Raw genomic sequence first — 23824 nt, 5'->3', positions numbered from 1 at the left:
CATCCTGGGCCTCCATAACATCTCAGCAGTGTCACAGGCTGATTGCCTCCATGCCACGCCGCATTGAAGCAGTCATTTCTGCCAAAGGATTCCCGACCAAGTATTGAGTGCATAACTGAACATTATTATTTGATGGTTTTTTTGTTTGTTATTAAAAAACACTTTTATTTGATTGGATGGGTGAAATATGCTAATTTATTGAGACAGGTTTTTTGGGTTATCAGGAGTTGTATGCCAAAATCATCAGTATTTAAACAATAAAAGACCTGACAAATTTCAGTTGGTGGATAATGAATCTATAATATATGAAAGTTTAATTGTAATCATTACATTATGGTAAATAATGAAATGTAACACTATATGCTAATTTTTTGAGAAGGACCTGTATATTGAGGATAGGTTATCAATATTATTGCAGTGAAAAATTCCTTTAATTACATAAGTCAAGTGCCGCTTGTGTTAGTCTCATGATGGATCCAATTGTAAAGTCTGTCAGAGGTCGCTAGCTTCAAAAAGTAATCTCATACAGACTTTGCCACTCCATCTTGCAAGTCCTTGACAAAACTCTGGACTTTAGCCTTCCAGTCTTTGAATCCCTATACAGGGATCTGGACTTATTGTGTGGTCCCCTCGGTAGCTTTTAGGGAGTTGGACAAAGGAGAGCACAAAGGAGAGGATGGTCAAACAATCTGAATAAGTATCAGGAAGCATGGATAAGGACAAAATCGTCAGGCAAAAAAATGGTCATTAAATGAGCCAAGTCCTGAAATAGAGTAATAGAGTAATACTATAGTAACAGGAGCCGTAAATCGAAGTGAACCAGACCAAGAAAAACTATATCTGCCAACTCCGAACAGTAACCTTGGAGTTTAGTAGGGTGTGGTGCTGCGTCATCGGCCAAAGCAGGCAGCTGAATACATCTTATGTAAAGCACACACATCCCGTTCAGGGCCAGCATTAGGGCAGTTGCCCAGGGCCCCCACACCCTTGGGGGGCCCCAGCCTCTACAGAAGGAGCTACACTAATAATAGCATAAAAACAATTGAAAAAAAAAAAAAAATACACATACTTGATAACGTTGCGTTTGTATAAGTCCAATCTATTAACATATAATGTAAATAAATCCGATTGGTAAATGGTGTAATAAGAAAATACATCAAAATGCCAGAATTATGTTTTTGGCAATAAAATGTAATAAGAGGAGATCAAATCAATCAGCCCCAAAATTGTATCAGTAAAAACATCAGCTCAGGGTGAAAAAAAATTAAGCTCTCACTTAATGCCATATCCCAAAAAATGATAACATTTTGGGTCTTGGAAATTAGCGACAAAAGTAAATTATTTTTTTTTTTTAAATTTCAGAATTTTTTCTCACCTTTTAATTATAAAAAGCTACACATGTTTGGTATCTACATACTTGTACTGAGCTGTAGAATCATAATGGCAGGTCAGTTTTACCTTATAGTAAACATGGTAAATAAAAACTTAAAAAAAAAACTATTGTGGAGTTACATTATTTTGCAATTTCAGCGGACTTGGAATTTTCTTCCCTGTTTTTCAGTACACTATTTGGTAGAATGAATGATGTAATTCAAAAGTACAACTTGTCTCGCAAAAAATAAACCCTCATACTGCTATGTGGACAGAAAAAAAGAGTTATGACTCTTGGAAGAAGGGAAGGAAAAAACACAAAAAAACAGAAAATCACCCTGGGGAAGGGGTCAAAATCCTTGTTATAGCCATATAATTGCATGACTCGCACATCCTGCAGGTTTCATTCTTTTAACTTTTAACGTTCATGATGAGTTTACTAACAAACTAAAAAAATAATCATATCTATAAAATGTAATTAGGGTAACTTCTAAATATGCAGTTATCAGGCAGAAATTGCAAGGCTTTAAGTTCAACATTTCCACTACTGACCACCCTAGTGACACCAAAACATCACAAGACAGGATGTGTTGTCATAGGGATTTTGGAACACTAGGATGGTGCTTAATAATTTAACTTAATCTAAGTAGATGATCTTATGAAAATGTTCTTTTTAGTGACTTTCCAGTTTATAAAATCTATTTTATTAAGCATATTAGGTCATTCTTAATTAATGTAAGGGGTCCTGTGTTGAGAATCATCATCTGGGCTAGAGTATAAGTGGTTACAAAGAGCGTCTCTCTCTGGAGGACCCATCCTGTATGATACAGACAGCCCAATGATGTGAATGGATGAGTGTGTCTGTCTGTGCGTCTCTTGGTAGTATTTACATATGTGTGCAGACATACTGTATATGTGTATGTGTGTGCTCTGTATACATGTGTGTATGTGCTCTGTGTATACATGGGTGTGTGCTAGATGTATGTATACATATGTGTGTGTAACATATAGTGTGTGTCACATACTGTGTGTATGCAGCATCCACATTTATAAGTACCGGCAGCCACAGATGAGAGTTCATAGGTGTAAACATGTTGGCAATCACCCAACGAACAAGTAAAATGCTGCTCATTCATCGGGTGATTGGATTGTTTATGGTGAAACAAAAATCTTTGATAATGATACTATATGGGGACAGATTGATCTATTGGTGATTGTTCTGTCCCCCATCATTCTTCCTCAGCCGGTGTAAAGAGTCGGGTAAACAAGTGGCGAAAGAATTCAATATTGTCCATCACGCTCATTTAATGGCCTGAACTCAGCCCAAGTAATTCCAACCAAAATATTTGTGTGTGATGGTGCAATATGTGAGCATTTAGGGTCCCACTTTAAACTTTTGCCCAGGATCCCACTTTGTCTAAAACCGGGCCTGACCCTGCTGCCAGACTGGACGGCACAACAGGCCCCAACCACCCTAATTTCTGTGGCTGGAGAGAGCCTGCACAGCCCAGAGCCAATGGCCCCATCGTCCCTTCTATCACCAGCACAATCTTCAGAATGAATATGGCGGTGACAGAAGCAGATATCACAGGAGCAGGTCTTGGAGGAGATGTGACACCAATACCAATGCTGCTGCCATTTTCTATGTTCTGCTTGTATGATGGTGAAGACCAAGATGAAGAACCCAGACATTACCGTAGCCTAAAGTGCTAAAATTCAGCAGTGAATAAGTGAAGGAAGGGGTGTGGATTGTAACCCCCTCCTCTATTGGCATAGTATTTAGGATTATGTTCTGTGGCAGTCATGATATTATCACAATCCATTTATTGTACTGAAAGTTTTATTCACAATTTCAAAATTTTAAACTAAGCTAAAATTTCTGCATTTTATACTTGCTACAATCTGCCACACATTTCATATTTTATAGGCTTTTATTACACTAAATAGCTTATTTAAAGGGTGCATATAGTCTAAAATTAAACTTATACACACTATATAAATCAGAAAACAAAATACAAATTTTAAATGACACAAGGATGGAAAAAAAAATACGCTACTAAGCTGCTGAAACTGAAATGTCCACAAGGCTGCACATAAAAGAGACAAATGATCCAAACTACTTAGGAGAGAAAAAATTTCCAAACCTCTGTTCAAGAAATGATGTGCCAAGTAAAAAGCAGTATGTTTCCTCAGCTAAAAGCAAGTCACTTTTTTTTTTTACATTGGCCATGAGATGCCATTAGTAGATATCCTTATGCTGTCTACTAATGCAGGATTTCAAATGTCGTGAAGAGCCTCCAAAGCATTTTAAAAAGATTCTATCACCCTCAAAACCAATATTAAATGATATATACATACATATATATCGGACTTTCATACACACACATATCTATATACAGTGGGGCAAAAAAGTATTTAGTCAGTCAACAATAGTGCAAGTTCCACCACTTAAAAAGATGAGAGGCGTCTGTAATTTACATCATAGGTAGACCTCAACTATGGGAGACAAACTGAGAAAAAAAAATCCAGAAAATCACATTGCCTGTTTTTTTAACATTTTATTTGCATATTATGGTGGAAAATAAGTATTTGGTCAGAAACAAAATTTCATCTCAATACTTTGTAATATATCCTTTGTTGGCAATGACAGAGGTCAAACGTTTTCTGTAAGTCTTCACAAGGTTGCCACACACTGTTGTTGGTATCTTGGCCCATTCCTCCATGCAGATCTCCTCTAGAGCAGTGATGTTTTTGGCTTTTCGCTTGGCAACACGGACTTTCAACTCCCTCCAAAGGTTTTCTATAGGGTTGAGATCTGGAGACTGGCTAGGCCACTCCAGGACCTTGAAATGCTTCTTACGAAGCCACTCCTTCGTTGCCCTGGTGGTGTGCTTTGGATCATTGTCATGTTGAAAGACCCAGCCACGTTTCATCTTCAATGCCCTTGCTGATGGAAGGAGGTTTGCACTCAAAATCTCACGATACATGGCCCCATTCATTCTTTCATGTACCCGGATCAGTCGTCCTGGCCCCTTTGCAGAGAAACAGCCCCAAAGCATGATGTTTCCACCACCATGCTTTACAGTAGGTATGGTGTTTGATGGATGCAACTCAGTACTCTTTTTCCTCCAAACACGACAAGTTGTGTTTCTACCAAACAGTTCCAGTTTGGTTTCATCAGACCATAGGACATTCTCCCAAAACTCCTCTGGATCATCCAAATGCTCTCTAGCAAACTTCAGACGGGCCCGGACATGTACTGGCTTAAGCAGTGGGACACGTCTGGCACTGCAAGATCTGAGTCCATGGTGGCGTAGTGTGTTACTTATGGTAGGCCTTGTTACATTGGTCCCAGCTCTCTGCAGTTCATTCACTAGGTCCCCCCGCGTGGTTCTGGGATTTTTGCTCACCGTTCTTGTGATCATTCTGACCCCACGGGGTTGGATTTTGCATGGAGCCCCAGATCGAGGGAGATTATCAGTGGTCTTGTATGTCTTCCATTTTCTAATTATTGCTCCCACTGTTGATTTCTTCACTCCAAGCTGGTTGGCTATTGCAGATTCAGTCTTCCCAGCCTGGTGCAGGGCTACAATTTTGTTTCTGGTGTCCTTTGACAGCTCTTTGGTCTTCACCATAGTGGAGTTTGGAGTCAGACTGTTTGAGGGTGTGCACAGGTGTCTTTTTATACTGATAACAAGTTTAAACAGGTGCCATTACTACAGGTAATGAGTGGAGGAAAGAGGAGACTCTTAAAGAAGAAGTTACAGGTCTGTGAGAGCCAGAAATCTTGATTGTTTGTTTCTGACCAAATACTTATTTTCCACCATAATATGCAAAAAAAATGATAAAAAAACAGACAATGTGATTTTCTGGATTTTTTTTTCTCAGTTTGTCTCCCATAGTTGAGGTCTACCTATGATGTAAATTACAGACGCCTCTCATCTTTTTAAGTGGTGGAACTTGCACTATTGCTGACTGACTAAATACTTTTTTGCCCCACTGTATATATATATATATATATATATAAATACACATGTGGGCCCTGGTACCTATGAAATCATACTAGCACTGTACATGTTAGTGGTACATTATGTGAGTGAAGGCGCTTTGTTGCAAGAGTTCAATGCCCCATTAGCCCCTCTCATATTGCATGTTGAGCACTTGCTTTCACATCTTATTGTCAGTGCTTGCTACCCAAGGTGAGTACTGTCTGAAGTCAGCCCACACATGCGTGCATACGCACTGACACTGCCTGAGCCAAGCCCCGCAAGATGCAAGAGACGCATACACAGTGTAGGAGGGTACCACTTGCCACACTTCCGAATGTCTTAGAGTACTGAGTAACAACCACAGAGATGAGCCAGGGTGGAGAAAGAGCCTTTCCAGACTGTGTGCATGCTTGAGCTAAGGGCTCTTTGACATGTCCTGATATTTCTGTTACTGGGAAAACCAGTGACATTTCTCACGGTGAACTGCAGTAAACACACTGACCTGAAATGCGGTGAACGCACTGACTTTTTCTCATGGTGATGAGGTCACCGCAGTTCAGGGGTCTGGTTGAGAACACAGCTTCAGTGACCTGCGGTAACCTGATGATGTCACCACTGGTCACTAAAGATGCATATTCCTCAGTGGTTCTCAGCATTGGCACCGTCCAGGTTGAAAACTGTTTATCCCCAAACATGGATTACAGCGTGGGACAGAACGACATATAAGTGACGGATATGGTTGTTTATTATCTTTACTTTATTACAGGAGACAAGGGCTTTAACGGAATGGACATTAGGTGAGTACAAAGGTGGACTTGATGTCAACAAACAATACTTGCCACCACCAAAGGGTAGAGTGCCAGAATTGGTGCATCTAATAAATGTGCCTTTCTGGTATGGTTGTGGGCTGCTATTTTTAGGGTGGCGTGGCCAATATCCATGGCCCCTTACCAGTCTGAGAATACCAGCTCCCAGCTGCCTGCTTTAGCTTGACTGGCTGTCAAAAATGATGGGGTCCCCATGCCGATTTTTACAATTATTTATTTAAATACTTGAAAAAAATGGCATGGGGGCCCCTCTATTCTTGATAACCAGATTTGCTAAAGCTGACAACTGAGGGTTGTAGCCTGCAGCTGTGAATTTTGCCTGGCTTTTTATAAAAAATACAGGGGAACTACACATCATTTTTAAAATATATTTATTTATAGCACAGGTGGCTGCTGATGTATACTCCCATCAGCCATCGACTGCTATAGCTGTTAATAGTTGAATACAATTGTCAAAATTGTTTGCAGCGCGAGCAGAGGGCAGTGATGTGAGCTGTGTTCAGGACCCGGCGCCGGGGAATAGCATGAACAGTATCACTGATTCCCAGGCGCCGACACGTTTCACACGGATGTCATAAGTGTGTGATCAGTGTGTACGTATGCGAGACGCTTTGCGGACTGTGCTGCTGTTAACAAAAGGAAATGTCAGCTTGTTTTGCCCACAGACACACAGTTCATGGAATCACAATGACAGATGCACAGACCCACTCATTTGAATGTGTCTACGTGTGTAAGTGTCTACGGTACGTGTGAAACTGTCAGCACAGCTACCGGAAACACTGACTTGTATATTAATTTGAAGGGTGACAGACTGCCTTTAAGAAAGATAGCTAAGAAACAATGATAACATGATTATTTGCTGCAATGATATTGAGGAACAGGAAAGGCTCTGCTCCTATGGATCATTTGAGCTTGCAGTCATAGACATCTCTGTATATTCTGCTGAGTACTGTATGAAAGCATTAGAAAGTGCATCGGCCATTACAAATAATGAAAGCATACATGCTCCAAGGAGGTATATTTTTAGAAATCCCTTCCGCTACACCAACATGATAATTGCAGCAATTCCAAGTGACATTTTGCTGATATCCAACAACTTATAGAGATTATTCCATGGGATATATAGCTAGAAAATGCATGTGTGTGTCTATATATATATATATATATATATATATATATATATATATATATATATATATATATATATATATGTATAGATAGAAATATATACATATACTGTATGTATATGTTGTAAATAGAAGGGACATATTACGGATAAATAAAATTTTATTTTTAAAATCTCCAGTTATGTAACAATTTTATACAGACTATATTGCTGTTTTTCTTTTATAATTTACAGTATGAGATCAATGGAATGTTACAATATATACAGGACTGTACAAAAGTTTTAGCCAGGTGTTGAAAAAACGCTGCAAAGTGTTTATAGATGTGTTAAAAGTTTACTTTTATTAATTAACAAAATGCAAAGTGAATTAACAAAAGAGAATTATACATGAAATCAATATTTAGTGTGACCATACTTTGCCTTCAAAACAACATCAGTTCTTCTAAGTACATTTGCAAACAGTTTGAAGGAACTTTACAGGGAAGTTGTTCCAAACATCTTAGGCTACGTTCACATTAGCGTTGCGCGCCGGTGCGTCGGCGACGCAACGCACGACGCACAAAAAACGCGCGCAAAAACGCGCACAAAAAACGCGCGCAAAAAATCGGACGCACGAAAAATGCAACTTGTTGCATTTTCTTGCGTCCGACGCTAGCGTCGGAAACGACGCACGTGTCGAAAAACGCAACCAAAAAAACGCACGCGTCCCCTATGTTAAACATAGGGGCGCGTCGCCGCTGCGTCGCCGACGCAACAGCGACGCACATTAGCGGAACGCTAATGTGAACGTAGCCTTAGACAGCTAACCACAGATCTTCTGACATTCAGATCCTCTGTGGGAGGCATATAAACACTTGCAGAACTCCTAGTTCTTCTTTACCCTGAAGATCATTCTTGAAGATTAGCTTTGATTCTTTGTCTTTTAGCTGAATAAATTAGAGCCAATCAGATTCCTCCTTTATGATATTGCATGACGGATAGATATATCTGTCTGTTTTTCTCAGCACTGAGGACACCAAGAAATGGACAATGTTGAGGATTTTATAATCCCAATACCCAAGCATTGATAGTAAATTATTTTTAACTCATTCAAGAGTTAAGGGGCCTTATACCTCCTGCACCTCATGCTCCTTCTTTATACACAGCATTTTTCTGCAGCACAGCTTTTCTCCTTTATAGTCGCCTCCTCCGGCAGCACCTCACGCTCCTCCTTTATACATAGCATTTTTCTGCAGCACAGCTTTTCTCCTTTATAGTCGCCTCCTCCAGCAGCACCTCACGCTCCTCCTTTATACATAGCATTTTTCTGCAGCACAGCTTTTCTCCTTTATAGTCGCCTCCTCCGGCAGCACCTCACACTCCTCCTTTATACATAGCATTTTTCTGCAGCACAGCTTTTCTCCTTTATAGTCGCCTCCTCCGGCAGCACCTCACACTCCTCCTTTATACATAGCATTTTTCTGCAGCACAGCTTTTCTCCTTTATAGTCGCCTCCTCCAGCAGCACCTCACGCTCCTCCTTTATACATAGCATTTTTCTGCAGCACAGCTTTTCTCCTTTATAGTCGCCTCCTCCGGCAGCACCTCACACTCCTCTTCTATATACAATTGGAAATACTTGATCCCGAGAGAAATTGCACTAATTGCAATAAAGCGTATCGCATACACAGCCTACTTCTTCTGCAGCACCACACTTTTCTCCTTTAAACCTTGTTCACAAATTATTTTGTCAGTATTTTACCTCAGTATTTGTAAGCTAAAACTTGGAACGTCACCACGTCTGTATTTTTCTCCCACTCATGGTTTTGGCTTATAAATACTGAGGTAAAATACTGACCAAATACTGAACGTGTGAATGTGGCCTTATACACAGCCTCCACCTGCAGCGCCTCACTCTTCTCAATACACAGCCTCATACTGCAGCAGCACCTCACTTCTCTCATTTTCCCATCACGCCTCTCATTTTCCTCTCACTCCTCTCTTCCCCTCACACTTGCACAGCAACTTCCTGTTATGAGCACAGCGGTGTAATCCATGAGGCTGCTCCCTTTTCCTTGACGTCATGCCCTCAGGAGCAACTCCATTCTAGAAACGACGGAGCTAGATGTGGCCTGTGCTTGCCGAGCACTGATACTCTGATGGCGGCGGCCTTGACTGTAGCTCACAGCAGCTGGGACGTCGCAGCCGGTGAGTTTTGCAGGGTGGCTTTCGGGGTGAATGTGTCTCCGCCTAACAGCATGGCCCGTGTGGACGGGGCTTTGTTTGCGTGTGGAGTGAGTGTGGCTTTGCGGAGTGATGGGGCTTGGCTTGATACATACATACACATACACGCATACATACACTCAGCTTTATATATATATAGATACACTGACCATAAAAGTAAGGCCAGAAGTGGTCTTCATGGAAAAATTGTTGATAAAGATCATACTTTTGAACTGAAAATAAGGTCAAGCGACTCAACTATGCACAAAAACATAGGAGGTGCAGAAAAATGGCAGTTGCTGCTCTGGACTGAAGTCAAATTGTGAAATATTTGGCTGTAAAACAAGGCAGTTTCTTCGCTAAAGGGCTGGAGAGCAGTACAATAATGAGTGTCTTCAGGTAACAGTGAAGCAGGGTGGAGGTTCCTTGCAAGTTTGTGGCTGCACTTAAGCCAGCAAATGGAGATGGGAATATATTTAGGATGCTGAGAAATACAGGAAGATACTTATCCATCATGCATCACAAACAGGAAGGTGTCTGATTGGCTCCAGATTTATTCTGCAGTAGAAAAACTACCTAAAAATAACAGCTAATATCATTAAGAACTATCTTCACAATAAAGAAGAACTGGGAGTTTCTCCAAAAACTGTGTGTACCTGTGCATAGGTAGGGCGCTGTTTTGTAGGCAAAAGGAGGCCATACAAAATATAGAGTTAATTTAGATTTCACTTTCTTAACTCACTTTCTATTCTGAGAATTGATAAAAAATAAACTATTAACATTTCTATAGTTTAACCCCATTACGACCTTTGATGTATATCTACATCAAAGGTCGTGTCCCCGCTCTCCATGCGGGCTCCGGCGCTGAGCTCGCATATTTTTCAAGACATGACAACTGATCTGATCCGCTGTTTTTTGCCTCTAACAGCCGCAGGTGGAATTGCGATCCAACCGCGGCTGTTAACATGTTAAATGCCGCTGTCAATCTCTGACAGCGGCGCTTAACATTCTCGTGCTGGAAGCGAGTCACAAACCTCGCCCATTGGCTCCTGTGTCACATGACCGTTGCCGATGGGTTGGCATGAAATCCTGGGGTCTGCAGGAAACCTCTGTGGTTGTCATTGCCAAATCACTATGAGCGCCACCTTGTGGCAGATAATAAGCCCTGCTATGAGTAGCACAGGCAATCAGATGTTCGCAGTTTCTAGTATCCCTTGGAGTATTAAGTAAAAAAAAGTTTTTAAAAATCTTAGAAAAATTTAAGAAATTTAAAATTATAAATCATCCCCCCCCCCATTTGTCCCATTCCAAATAAAACAATAATTAAAAATAGACAGATATTTGATATTGTTGTGTTCAGAAATGCCCGGTCTACCAAAAAAAAAAGAATACATATGGTCAATAAATGGCGTAACAAGAAAACAGTTTATAAAACGCCAGAATTATGTTTTTTTGGTCGCTGCAACATTGCAATAAAATGCAATAACGAGCGATCAAAACATTGTATCTGCCCCAAAATGGTATCAATAAAAACATCAGCTCGACGCACAAAAAAAATAGGCCCTCACTCAGCCACAGATCCCAAAAATCGAGATGCTACTGGTCTCGGAAATGGTGCCTTTTTTTTTTTTTTGCAAACTGTGGATGCTTTTTCACCACTTAAATAAAACAGAATCTAGACATGTTTGGTATCTACGAACTTGTAATGACCTGGGGAATCTAATGGCAGGTCAGTTTTAGCATTTAGGGTATGTGCACATGTTGCGGATTCTCTGCGCATCCGCAGCGTTTTTTGCAGTGCAGAAACGCTGCAGATCCGCAATTGATTTACAGTACAATGTAAATCAATGAGAAAAAAAAATGCTGTGCACTTTGCGGAAAATCCGCTGCGGAAACGCTGCAATTTAAAAGAAGTAGCATGTCACTTCTTTTTTGTGAATCTGCAGCGTTTTTGTACCCATTCCATTATAGAAAACCGCAGGGGTGAAAACCGCAGCAAAAACGCACAAAAAACACTGCGGAACCGCACAAAAAACGCAACAAATCCGCAGGTGCGTTTTCTGCCAGGAGAGACAGAATCCGCACCAGAAATTCCTAAGGCTAATCCGCAACATGTGCACATAGCCTAAGGGTTTGTGTCCACGTTCAGGCTTGCTTCAGGATTTGGTCAGGATTTTATGCAGGTAAAATCCTGACCAAATCTGCACCTGAGGTTACTGGTAGGTCACCTTGCGTGTTTTGCTCATTGTAACGACATGCTGCGTTCTGAAAAGACGCGTCGCATGTGCGTTTTCGCGGCTATGCCGCATGCGTTTTTTCCTGCATAGGGGAGACAGGATTTCATTAAATCCCCTCCACTATACTGTAACATCTGGACGATGCGTTTTTGACGCTGCGGCTCAACGCAGCGTCAAAAACGCAGCGTTTCCTGAACTTGGAAACATACCCTAAGTGTACATGGTAAAATAAAAACAGTTTTTCAGTGCACGATATGGTAAAATCAAAGGTGTTTTTCAAATAGTACAACTTGTCCAGCAAAAAACAAGCCCGCACATGGCCGTATTGACCGAAAAATAAAAAAGTTATGGCTAAAAGTTTGGCATAGTACTATATAAGGAAAGGTAAGTTTCTATGCTTTTTTTACATTATATCACCACAAATTATATGTGCTTAACCAATTTGCTCTACAAATACTGACTGGTTGTTACACTATGTTCTTTTCTGTTAACATGGAGGCTTTAACCTATAGATGACCAGGCTGGAAAGGGCCTTAATGATCAGTCAATATTCTTTGTTTTCGTGATCGCCAGATCCCTTGGAAGCTTCAATTGAGCAGGGTTAAAGCCCAGGACCAAGCTATGTAAATTACTGCCTTTGGCCATCATCAGGTTAAAAAGAGCACCTCAATAGATAACATTGATAATAGAGTGATCCTATGATATGTATGTGGTGGACTGAGAATCAGTTATCACTGATGAGTTGTATTTAAAGGGTACCTGCCGCCAGAGTAAAAGCATGCTCTTGCTGCCCTCACCCCCACAACTTTACACTAGTCTAATGGTACGCTAGTCAAATGTCCAAGGACCTTTTTTGAGTGAGTTTTCCTTCGTCAACATTTTGTCAGCACTAAAGAAGCTGGAATTTCCCTAGGATGTACTGTAACTGGCAATATCCAATGGCTTCTCTGTCCAAAATTGGAAGCCTGTGGATTTTTACTGCCTGTATGCAGGTAGGCAGGAAGGAGAACAGGAACAAAAAGGCAAAGACTGGCCTTCATTTCCTATGTTGAACTATGCTGCTCAAAACAAATTACTCTTGACAACAAAAGGAGACGCTGGGGGTGGACACTCGGGCTTGAAACTTAAGGCTAAAAATCTATTTTTCAGTAAATAACGTGCTGTGCAAGATTGTTAGTCATTGCATTGCCTATCAGATGAGCCTAAATTTAATGAAACATTGACAATTTACTATTGGTAGTATGAAAGCCTAAGTGCGAGTGTACACAAGTACCATCTGTCCCTACATCACCGTACTCTACGGCCTTTTTCTCCCGGGATTTCCAATCTGTTCCATGTAGCCTACTCCATTTACTCTTCTTCATGTCCAGCATCTTTTTTCAGAGCTAACATGTTTACAGTGTTTACTTGGTTGACAATCGGTAAACAGCTTTACTAAGTTTTGTGTTATTTTTGTTCAATTTTCTCATGCTTATACCAATACATACAACACCCTAAAGCAGAAAGACAAAGTAAACGATACCAAGAGCTTTTCCACAACAGGGTTCATAATCTAGAAGAATCAGAAGACTTAAGTCAAAAATGCATTTTAAAGGGGGAGTCCAAAACATAAAAAGCCCTTTAATCATATTAATTTTTATGCCCTAACTACTTTTTTAATTTATTTTATTATAAATCTCCCTACCAGTCTCCGTAACCTGCAAATCCCTATATGTCTTTTATTTTTTTAATTTTTACTTTACACCCTTTTGACATTTTGTTTGAGGGGAATCTAAAATGAAATGTCACAGAAGGATGTCTCTGCAGTCACTTCCCCGCAGATTCTATCACCACCTCTGAAATGGGGCATCATGAGGGGGCAGTACTGCATTTACTTACCACAGCCTCTCGCCCTCTGATTACCATCGACCCTTGATGACAATCAAAATAAATTGTGGTGATGGTGGTGGAGGCAGCAAGAGGTGATGGCAGCTTCTCTCATGTCGCCACACTTCATTTGTCCACAGCGCTGCTATATCTTTACTTACCACTGCCAGCCTTTGTCTGTCACCTCCGTCTCATTCACTTTAACTAGATGTGATGAGTGAGTAGTGATAAAATCAGGGTGAGTGACAGCAGCATTGCCCCATAATTTCTATCACTGCAATTAAACGAATCATCATTAGGGGGTGTTGATGGAAGCAGGTTGAGTACCACCTATTGATGATTTGTTTCAGGGTGGTGATAGAATTTGTGGGGCTGCACTGCTGTCACTTACACTGCTTCTATCACCAGACCTGATGACATCTGGTTTCAGTGAAGGAGGAGAAGGGTGACAGTAGAAGTGTGGTGCTGAGGAATGAAGATAGGGGGTGGCATGGATAAAAGTAGTGTGGTGGTGATAGAAGCTGTGATCACTTCTCCTTATCTCCATCACTAACACCACGATTGATTCCAGACATCATCAGGGATGGCGGTAAAAAAAGGTAAGTGACTGCAGAGCTAATACATGATGATGTCCCATTTCAGGGTGCGCGCAGGGCCATCTTCCTGATGACATTGCATTTGACACTCCCCTCAAACAAAACTTCACGGAAGGTAAATTAAAGAAAAATAAGATATAGAGATTTGAAAAATAGGGAGAATAGTAGGGAATTTAAAAATAAAGCAAATTATAAAAGTGGTTGGGACTTAAACATAGATGTTTTATGTACTGGACAATCCCTTTAAGTAAGCATATTAGCAAGGTAGAACAGGAAATAGTTATGATTTCTTTCCCAAATAATTTTTGTTCATAATATGACGTGGATGATAACAGTGGCGTTTACTGTGCAATTAAAAGTCAAAATAATTTCCTTTGGCGGTCCTAAGAACCTCAATCCCAAATGTGTGCAGCATCTCTGCTCTTGTCCTCAATGACAGGCTTATCACATTCACATACATGGACAAAATTGTTGGTCCCCTTCTGGTAAAATATGAAAAACCCACCCTGGTCACTGAAATAACTTGAAACGGATAAAACTAATTTTCTATTTAAATTTACTAAATAATAACTATAATAACTAATGATAATCGGACGTTGCTTTTGAATTGTAGTGCAACAGAAATATATAAAAAAAAAAAAACCTAATGAAAATCATGTTACCCATCTACTATAGTTTTTTTGTATTGGATTGTGTGTCTCAATAGAGGCGTTAAATATCCAGGACAAGCCAGGGCAGAGAAAGGAGTGTTACACCGGATCATTTTCTAACAACCTTATTATAGGAGCTGGATTATAAAAAGAAATAACAATTCCTTTTGCAGTGTGGTTGAAAAACAGCATCGCACGGGAACAGATAAAAGGGTTAATTCTTTTAGGACGCCAAGCAATGATTACCACACCTTGGATGCCTTCGTTTCCATATTTAGACTATTTAACTTAACTAATATTATGTAAAACTACCTTACTTCAAAATTATAATAAAATATTTGTTCAGGTTCTGCCATTTACACGCTGATACTAATGTGGCTGATTTGCATATTCAAATAAGAAGAACATAACACAGTAAACAGCTAAATGCTTGAAATTTCCAGGCCGGGGAAATGCCTGAAAGGCTGCACCTCCAGAATATCTAAGATGCTCCATCACAAATGAAGCCTCAGTGTCGCCTCTATGGAGAATATAAAGCGGGAATTAGTCAGCAGCTGCCTGGATGCGAGAGGCGGCGATGCCTTGGAGCATCGTACCCGGCCAGCTCTGTCCTTTCCTCCCGGCTGCTTCTTTTGTGAGAAGGAAACAAAGGCCTGTGCAAGCATGGGTTAATAATTGCAGGCATTCTTTGTGAACACGAATTTACCTTGCAAAGGCTTCGGATGCGTCCCTTCCTGCGGAGAATCTCTGCTCAGGATTACCGTATTTTCAGCATCCCTCTTTGTTTTGCATGGAATACAGCGTTCCACCATGTTCTGATCACATGATCAGTGGTACATCCAAATAGCAATGATCACCTGCTCTCTAGCAGTCAGCTCAATGCAGCCGAAAGCAGGAGCAGATGCAGTGGTTTGAAGGGCAGCTTGAGGAGGACTCAATAAAACTGACAGTGCAGAGTCGTGGCGGTTGTCAATGATGCTAGCCCATTCAATAATGTATGGATTATTTAGATCTGGCTCTATTATATCACACTCCTCTAGGAATAGTATATTTATAGTGTGCGATATTAAGCACTTCTCTAATCAGCAGATTTAATATCCCAACATGATCAAATGAATGCACAACAGGATAATTCTTTCATATTATTAGATTAAAGGGAATCTGTCAGCAGGTTTTTGCTATGTAATCTGAAGACAGGAGGAGATAGAGGGTGAAACACAGAATTCAGGGACGTGTTACTTGTCAAACTGCGTCCTGCTGTTTACTAACTGTGAAGGATTTATCACCAAGAGAGCAATATTGCCGGACTAGTCCACCAACTAAGCAGCTCACTGTCTATGAGCTTTGTACACTGGGAGCTTGATGTGGGCGGGGTTAGCTGTGGTGTGGGAGGGGTTAGCTGTGGGGTGGGTGGGGAATAGCTTTCTCAGCTCTGCTTCATCGCTAAATCTAAAAACTCTGATTGACAGAACAGCTGCACCCAGTAATCTAAGTGATACATCCTTGGATTCAGCTTCTCTTTACCTACATTAGTCTGCTTTCAAATGAGGTAGCAAAAATCTGCTGACAGATTCCCTTTAACTCCTTCCCAACATCCTCCTGCACATGCTACCGCAGAGCACTATATATACGGTGGCACAATCGTGCGGCCTCATGCTGAGCGCCACGGCAATCAGGTGCGGGTGTCCTTCGGAGACTCCCGACCACATGATGGCTGGTCCTTCGGGTCCAGCAGGGAAGGTGGCTTGTGAGGAGCTGACGTGCCTCCTTCTCTGCCTGTCAGATGCTGCTCCGATACTCTGCTGTGCAGAAGCATGGCAGAGGATCAGTACAGCAATCTGATGCTATACAGTGATGTCCCAGGATGAGACAATGTAGAAAAGTTTAAACAAATACTAAAAAGTGTAAAAATATATTTTTTTAAATCCCCAAATAAAAAAAAGAAACAAATATTTTTCAAATACATTTATTTCTGTAAAAAAAAAAAAAAAACAAACAATAAAAGTACACATATTGCTGCATCCCTAACGATCCGCTCTTTAAAACTGTCCCTCTAGTTAACCCCTTCAGTGAACAGTGTAAAAAACAGAGGCAAAAAACAATGCTTTATCATAATACCAGGGGAAGTGGAGCGTACGCTAGGACCGTGGGGTAATCGGTACCAGTCCGGTTCTGTTCTTAAAGGGGTGGTCACAGTGGCAGTCACCCGGTCCATGGCCCTGGGCGTCCAGTAAAAGGGGGTTAATCAAAATGGGAATAAAGTCTAATGATGTAGTGTTCGTGACACCACATGTGCTTCGCTGCTTAAAGGGGTTCTCTGGGGCTGTTGGTCTTGCAGCTTAGATGGTATAGCTCCCCACAGGTAAGAGCTTGGCCCCCAGGGCTCCCGGTGTAGCTGGTAAGAGGGATAGTTGATGGTGGGGTGCACGACTGAGGGTGCAGGAAATAACAGGGATAACAGTTTCCTTTACCTTTTACTGGTAGAATTCAGGTACAGTGCAGGGTACAGGTAACAGGTGATGGTGGGGTCCGGGCAGCCTGGAAACAGCTTGGGATCCACTTAGCCAGGTTGGTTCAGAGGCCTTCCCTCTGCCCTGTATATCTGACCCTTGCCGCCTGAAGCTCTGCACAAGTCCTGTCAGTGTCTGTATTCTCAACCTGTATGGCTGACAGCTTGAACCTTTCATGGGCACTGTCCTTTCTATGGAAGCCCCAGGCTCCTCACTTGCTGTGGTTGTGCAGGTGTTGAATGGGACAGGAGACTTGCAATCTCCTGCCCTCCGGGTTCAGTGGCTGGGTCTGCAACTCCCACATCACCACGGACCCCGGTGTCCGGTTTCTTGGCATTTTCTTCTGGGGTGAGCCCACTCACAGCTCCAGATCCCAGGATCCTCTCCCTTTGCCTCCTCTCACTGTCCCTAGCAGACTCTCTACTAACTCCTCCTCCAGCCAGAAAATATAGGGAAGCTACCCTGAAGCCAGGTTTAGAGCTCCCCCTTCTGGCCTGGAGTGAGAACGGTGTTACATGTCAGTATTACCTGATTAAGGGATCCCTCCTTGTTTCCAGGCATGACATCACCTCTAGCATGAGGAAAGCAATACCATTGTGGCATTCAGACTCCTGGGGTGCCACAGAAGGAATTCAGAATAATTTAAAGCTCATTGGAGACAAATACAAACGTATGGCTGATAAAAAAAATGATTGTCAGGTCCGGACTTGAGGGTGAATGATTTACTATGGCTATCCACCAAAAATATTAAACTGAACGTTCCATCTTGGAAGCTAGGTCCTAGGTTTATTGGTCCTTATACGGTGGTTGCTGTAATCAACCTGTAATATTTAATCTGAAGCTTCCGCAGACTCTCAAGATCCATAATGTTTTTCACAGGTTTTTGGTATCCTTTGCAGCTGAAGAGGTTGGCAACCCTTTCTATGCTGTTCAGAAACATGCAGCTCCATTTCAGCTGCTTCTGATCTGGTCATTACCTCTCGCTATAAAACCTGGCCAGATCTTCTCTTCCTTGCCAGTATAAACTTTGCTTCCTAGCTTCTTGGAGACGGTTTGCTGAATTGGAGATCATTGTTGCTACTGGAGATGGTTGCATGTTGTTTTTGGGTGTATACTTTCCTCACTGTCCTTTTCCCATTTGATTGGTACATTCCTATCCTTCCCTATATACCTCTCTACCTTTAGTGAGTGTTTGTATGTTTGTTGCTTTTTGTTATCCCTATGCTGATACACTAGAATTTCTGTCCTGGGCCTCCTGGTGGAGGGGGAGGGGACAGCTAAAGCATACTTACAGTTTAAGACCAGACAACCCCATTAAGGCCTCAATCAGATGTCCGTGAGTCACATACGTGTTCCATTTGTGTTAAACCGTGTACCCATTTTAGTCTATAAAGCTGTTTAGATGTTCTTGTTAAGGCTACTTCACACTAAGCGACGTCGCTAGTGAGAGCGCTGCTGAGTCACAAGTTTTGTGACGCAACAGCGACCTCAGTAGCGATCTCGCTATGTGTGACACGTAGCAGCGACCAGGCCCCTGCTGTGAGATCGCTGGTCGTGTCGGAATGGCCTGGACCTTTTTTTGATCGTTGAGGTCCCGCTGGGTAGCACACATCGTTGTGTTTGACACCTTACCAACGACCTCGTTGACGACTCAGACACCGACACATAGGCGTGCATTTGCGTTGCCTTTTCCCCACCCCTCCGCTCCGATTGGTGGTCGCTACTGCGTTCTGATTGGCGGTCATGCCTTCAACAGAAGGCGACATAGTAGCGCTTCCATCCTTTGTACCTGACCGCGTGGTGGTTTGCAGATCGTTGTAGAGTTCTCCGGCCTGCGACTCCTCTTCGATGTATCTATTCTTCAACGGTTCTTCTGACACCTATATTTTGTGCACGGTAGGTATCGTTTGGGGTCTCAAATGCGTTTTCATTTTTCCTTAATCTGTAAACCACCAATCGGAACTGAATGGGCGCGGAAAAGGCAACGCAAATGCACGCCTGTGTGACTACAACGTCACACAGGACGTCCCTCATCGAGGTCTGAATCGTCATAATAGCTGCCATGTGACAGGGTCACAACGACCAACGACATCGTTGTACAGGTCGCTACAGGTCGCCGCATCGCTGCTGCGTCGTTGGGAAGATCTCACTGTTTGACATCTCACCAGCGACCACATAGCGACGCAGCAACGATCCCTGACAGGTCGTATCGTTGTCGGGATCGCTTTAGCGTCGCTAAGTGTGACGGGGCCTTTAGATTCGAGTCATGGATTAAAATTACCCACACAAAAATTATCCACACAAGTCTATGGGTTCATGAAAATCATGGCCAACACAAGGATGGAATCAGTGTGCAGTCCATGTACTGTCCATGATTAACATTACAAGGGTAAGTTTACACGAGCGAATAGTAAATCGTCTGATTTTCATCCAGAAAAGATTGACTATTTTTCATCTGGATTTTCACCCGTATGGCATCATATTTATATATCTGCAGTGAATAACATTTACGAGATCAAAAACAGTTTCCTATGTTAATAATGGCAGTGTATCTATAAAAATTGGATGCTGTTGATCAATACAAAAATTTTTTTTGCAAACCCATAGACTTCTATCTGTGTTTTTATATATGTAAAAAATCAGTGACGTCTGAATGAGGCCTTATTGACTTAGTAGCAGCATATACCTCCTCTGTCATAGGTTTTCCACTCATATGCCAGTATGAATAGACAAGTGCACGTTATATTACTACAGAAGTCACAATAGACTAAGAAGGCGCAAGCACTTTATGGTATTTGTATTCTTATACAACAGATTTATTAACTCAGTCTTTTAACTTTACTGCTTTCTCACCTGAAGAGAATCCTGAAAAATTAATCATTACACATTTATGTCGATATTGCTGCTACTGGTAAAAGATACTGCCATCGCTTGTACATAGCTCTGACTGCTAGGAAATGAGAAGAATCTTCCTGAAGAATGCCCTGTTTACTTCGCAGCATGGCTATAAATGGTTGAGAAATCTCTAGTCTTGCAGGTATATGTTTCTACAGAGAGTGCAATCTACCGGCCACGCAGCGGTAAATTCACTTTGACCACATTTATTTATCTGAGTTATGGAAAAATATCTAAATCTGTACAGAAGGCTTTTCTTTACTCTAGCAATGAAGACAGAGAGAAACTGGTGAGCACATTTGTCAGTAATGTCGCAGGGCAGGTTTTAGTGCGCTGTAATGGAAGTCACTGGAGAAATGCTACAATACTTTCATCCTTAAATTACCACTAGTTTCCAGGACCATCCAAAACCTGTTATAGAAAGGTCATGTAGGTCTTCAAAGCTATGTGTCATCATGGTTACAGACTACAACTTATCCTTCAGTCTGTCACTAATTCATTTACTAATGTAGTTAACCTATGCCTTTTGCATTTAGGGAGTGGTCACTGTTCCTTTTCAGACTAGCGCCATATCCACCCATCTGTCTAAGACTCCTTTTAATTAAAACAAAGTATAGCTGGATCCCACTTTTCCACTAATAAGGTGAATCTCATTAATGTAGCATCCAATCAAAATGAGGTCTTCCTGTTGCTTGTGCATGGGCTCACACACCTTGATTAAAATTTTTATGTCTGTAGCAACAATATAATTTATATACAGTTTGTAATTAGGGATGATCGAGTATATTCACAAGTATTCGGTTCTCGGCGAGTAATGCGGTACTCGGAACATAGCGAGTATTTCACTACTCGCCTCGCAATATTCAGATCTCCCGCGCAGTGTCATAGATCAGTCATAGAATAGGTGTGTATACATATATATATATACAGTATATATATATATATATATATATATGTATATATATATATATATATATATATATATATATATGTCAGTGACATCACTGATGCTGTGCTGCCTCACAGCCTGACCCGCGGTGAACTCTTGAACATGGGAAAATGAACTGTCTTGACTTGCATTGGACTCGCTACTCGTTATGAATACCCGAGTATTAGGACCTACTCATTACAAGTATAGCGAGTCCGAATATTTCACTACTCGCTCATCCTTATTTGTAATCTTTGCAGAGTTTTGTAGAATCTATGTTTGTATCTACAACCAAACCCCTTATAACCTGATCACATTTGTTACTTCATTTTGTACTGTTTGTTTCCCAATCAGATTCCTAGTGCCCTTTATTTGATTCCCACTATTTTCATTCTCTGGGAACACTTTCTCTGTGTCCAAATACGCTACTGTAGTAAGGGCTCTTTCACACGTCAATGTCCTTGGTACGTATGGTGACAGTGTTTACATGTACCAGAGACACCTACACACATAGACCCATTCAAGAAAATGAGTCAGTGCACATGTCAGTGTGCTTCCGTGGATCATGTGTACGTGTGACCCACATGCAGACATTACCGTTTTTACAGTTCGCAAGAGCCGCAAAATGTCCAGCACACGTGCACATGGATGACATACTGGGATGTCATCCGTATGACGCGTCCCGGCACCTGAGAAGCAGCAGTACAGTAAGCGCTGTTCCCCGGCGCTGGGTGCTGAAGGTGGCTCTGCCGGCGATCAGCGCGAGCAGGGGAGAATGATGAGAGTTATATTCAAGTGAGAACAATGACAGCAGTCGGTGGCTGATGGGACTTTTCCTCCCATCAGCATACACCTGCTGCCGCTAGTAACAGTGACAGCAGGAGCAACTTATGAGAGTATTCATCACTCGTCGCCTGCGCTATAAATAAATAAATAAATGAATGAAAAGGCTGGTTATCAAGACTAGAGGGGTCCCCACACTGTTTTTTTTTAAATTATTTAAATAAATAATTTAAAAAAACGGTGTGGGGTCCCCCCCTTTTTTGACAACCAGCATTGCTAAAGCAGACTGCTGGGGGCTGATATTCTCAGGCTGGTAAGGGGCCATGGATATTGACCCCTCACAGCCTAAAAATAGCAGCCGGCAGCCGCCTAGAAAAGGCACATCTATTAGATGTGCTAATTCTGGTGCTTTGCCTGGCTCTTCCCACTTGCTCTGTCATGGTGGCTAGTGGGCTTCATATTTGTGGCGTTGATGTCCCCTTTGTATTGTATGGTGACATCAAGCCCACGGCTTAGTAACACAAATATCCCTTAACTGTCCGATGTTCTGTCCTACGCTGTAATCCATGTCTGGGGATAAATAGTTTCCAACCTGGACGGTGCCAAGATGAGACCGTCCAGGCTGAGAACAACTAATGCATGCGCTGCTATGATCGCAGCATCAGTGACGAGCAGTGACTAGGGTTGAGCGAAACGGATCGGACAAATTCAAAAATCGCCGACTTTTGGCAAAGTCGGGTTTCATGAAACCCGACCCGATCCTAGTGTGGGATCGGCCATGAGGTCGGCGAACTTCGCGCCAAAGTCACGTTTTGTATGACGCTTTCAGCGCCTTTTTTCAGCCAATGAAGGAGGACGCAGAGTGTGGGCAGCGTGATGACATAGGACTCGGTCCCCACCATCTTACAGAAGGGCATGACAGTGATTGGCTTGTTTTCTGCGGCATCACAGGGGCTATAAAGGGGCGTGCACGCCGACCGCCATCTTACTTCTGCCGATTGTAGCATAGGGAGAGGTTGCCGCAGCTTCATCAGAAGAAGGGATATAGTTAGGGAGGGAAGATTAAACCCCGAAACTGCTTGTGCTGTTTCCAACTGTTCAACACCACCATTTGTTTGCAGGGACAGTGGAGTTTATATTTTTGTGCATCAGCTCTGTAGCTTTTTAGGCTGCTTTATAAGGCTCCCTGAAAGCTGCATTGCTGTTTGCACGCCGCTGTGCAAACCAACTGTTTTTTTAAAAGCAAAAATCCTGTTGCTCCTTTCTGCACAGTTATCTTGTTTATTTGTCCACACTTTTGTGTGCAGCAGTCCTTTTTATTGCTGCCATAATTTTCCTGAGATCATTGTAGGGAGATTGAATTTGTACTACAGTCCTTGTATTTTTTTCATATATCTTCCAGCCACTTTCTGCCACTTACATTGTGTTGCTTTATACACTGGGCCTGAGTTTTCGTTCAGTCTTCCCCCAAAAAAGTGAGATTCAAATTCTCACAAAGTGGATATACTTCTGTCCTGTTAGTTTGTCGTATATCAGCCAGCCACTTTCTGCCACTTAGATTGCGTTGTTATATACACTGGGCCTAAGTTGTGGTTCAGTCTCCCCCCAAAAAAGGGGAGATTCAAATTCTCACAAAGTAGATATACTTCTGTCCTGTTAGTTTGTCGTATATCAGCCAGCCACTTTCAGCCACTTACATTGTGTTGTTTTTTGCACAGGGCCTGATTTTTTGTTCAGCCTCCCCCCCCAAAAAAGGGAGATTTAAAATCTCAACACGTTTATATACACCTTCTACCTTGTTTTACAGTACCATATAACGGTTGTTATATTGGTTAGATTTTCCAA

At 41.8% G+C, this 23824-nt stretch overlaps 1 protein-coding gene across 10 annotated transcripts in view; it reads right to left on the bottom strand.

Annotated features, from left to right (window-relative positions):
- Window positions 1-23824, bottom strand: part of PRUNE2 (prune homolog 2 with BCH domain) — a 458932-nt gene that overhangs the window by 189692 nt on the left and 245416 nt on the right. For 3 of the 10 annotated variants that reach the window (XR_011320642.1, XM_069763099.1, XM_069763110.1), the window contains exon 1: window positions 15570-15727. The exons of 6 other annotated variants lie outside the window; for them this stretch is intronic. The gene's annotated coding sequence lies outside the window, so the exon portion shown is untranslated. Of the gene's footprint in view, window positions 1-15569; window positions 15729-23824 lie in introns of those variants that run through there. One more of the 10 variants, XM_069763090.1, reaches the window with a different exon arrangement.

Source organism: Ranitomeya imitator, chromosome 1, assembly GCF_032444005.1.
Source record: "Ranitomeya imitator isolate aRanImi1 chromosome 1, aRanImi1.pri, whole genome shotgun sequence".
NCBI lineage: Eukaryota > Metazoa > Chordata > Amphibia > Anura > Dendrobatidae > Ranitomeya > Ranitomeya imitator.
This window is presented reverse-complemented; position numbering and strand designations above follow the sequence as displayed.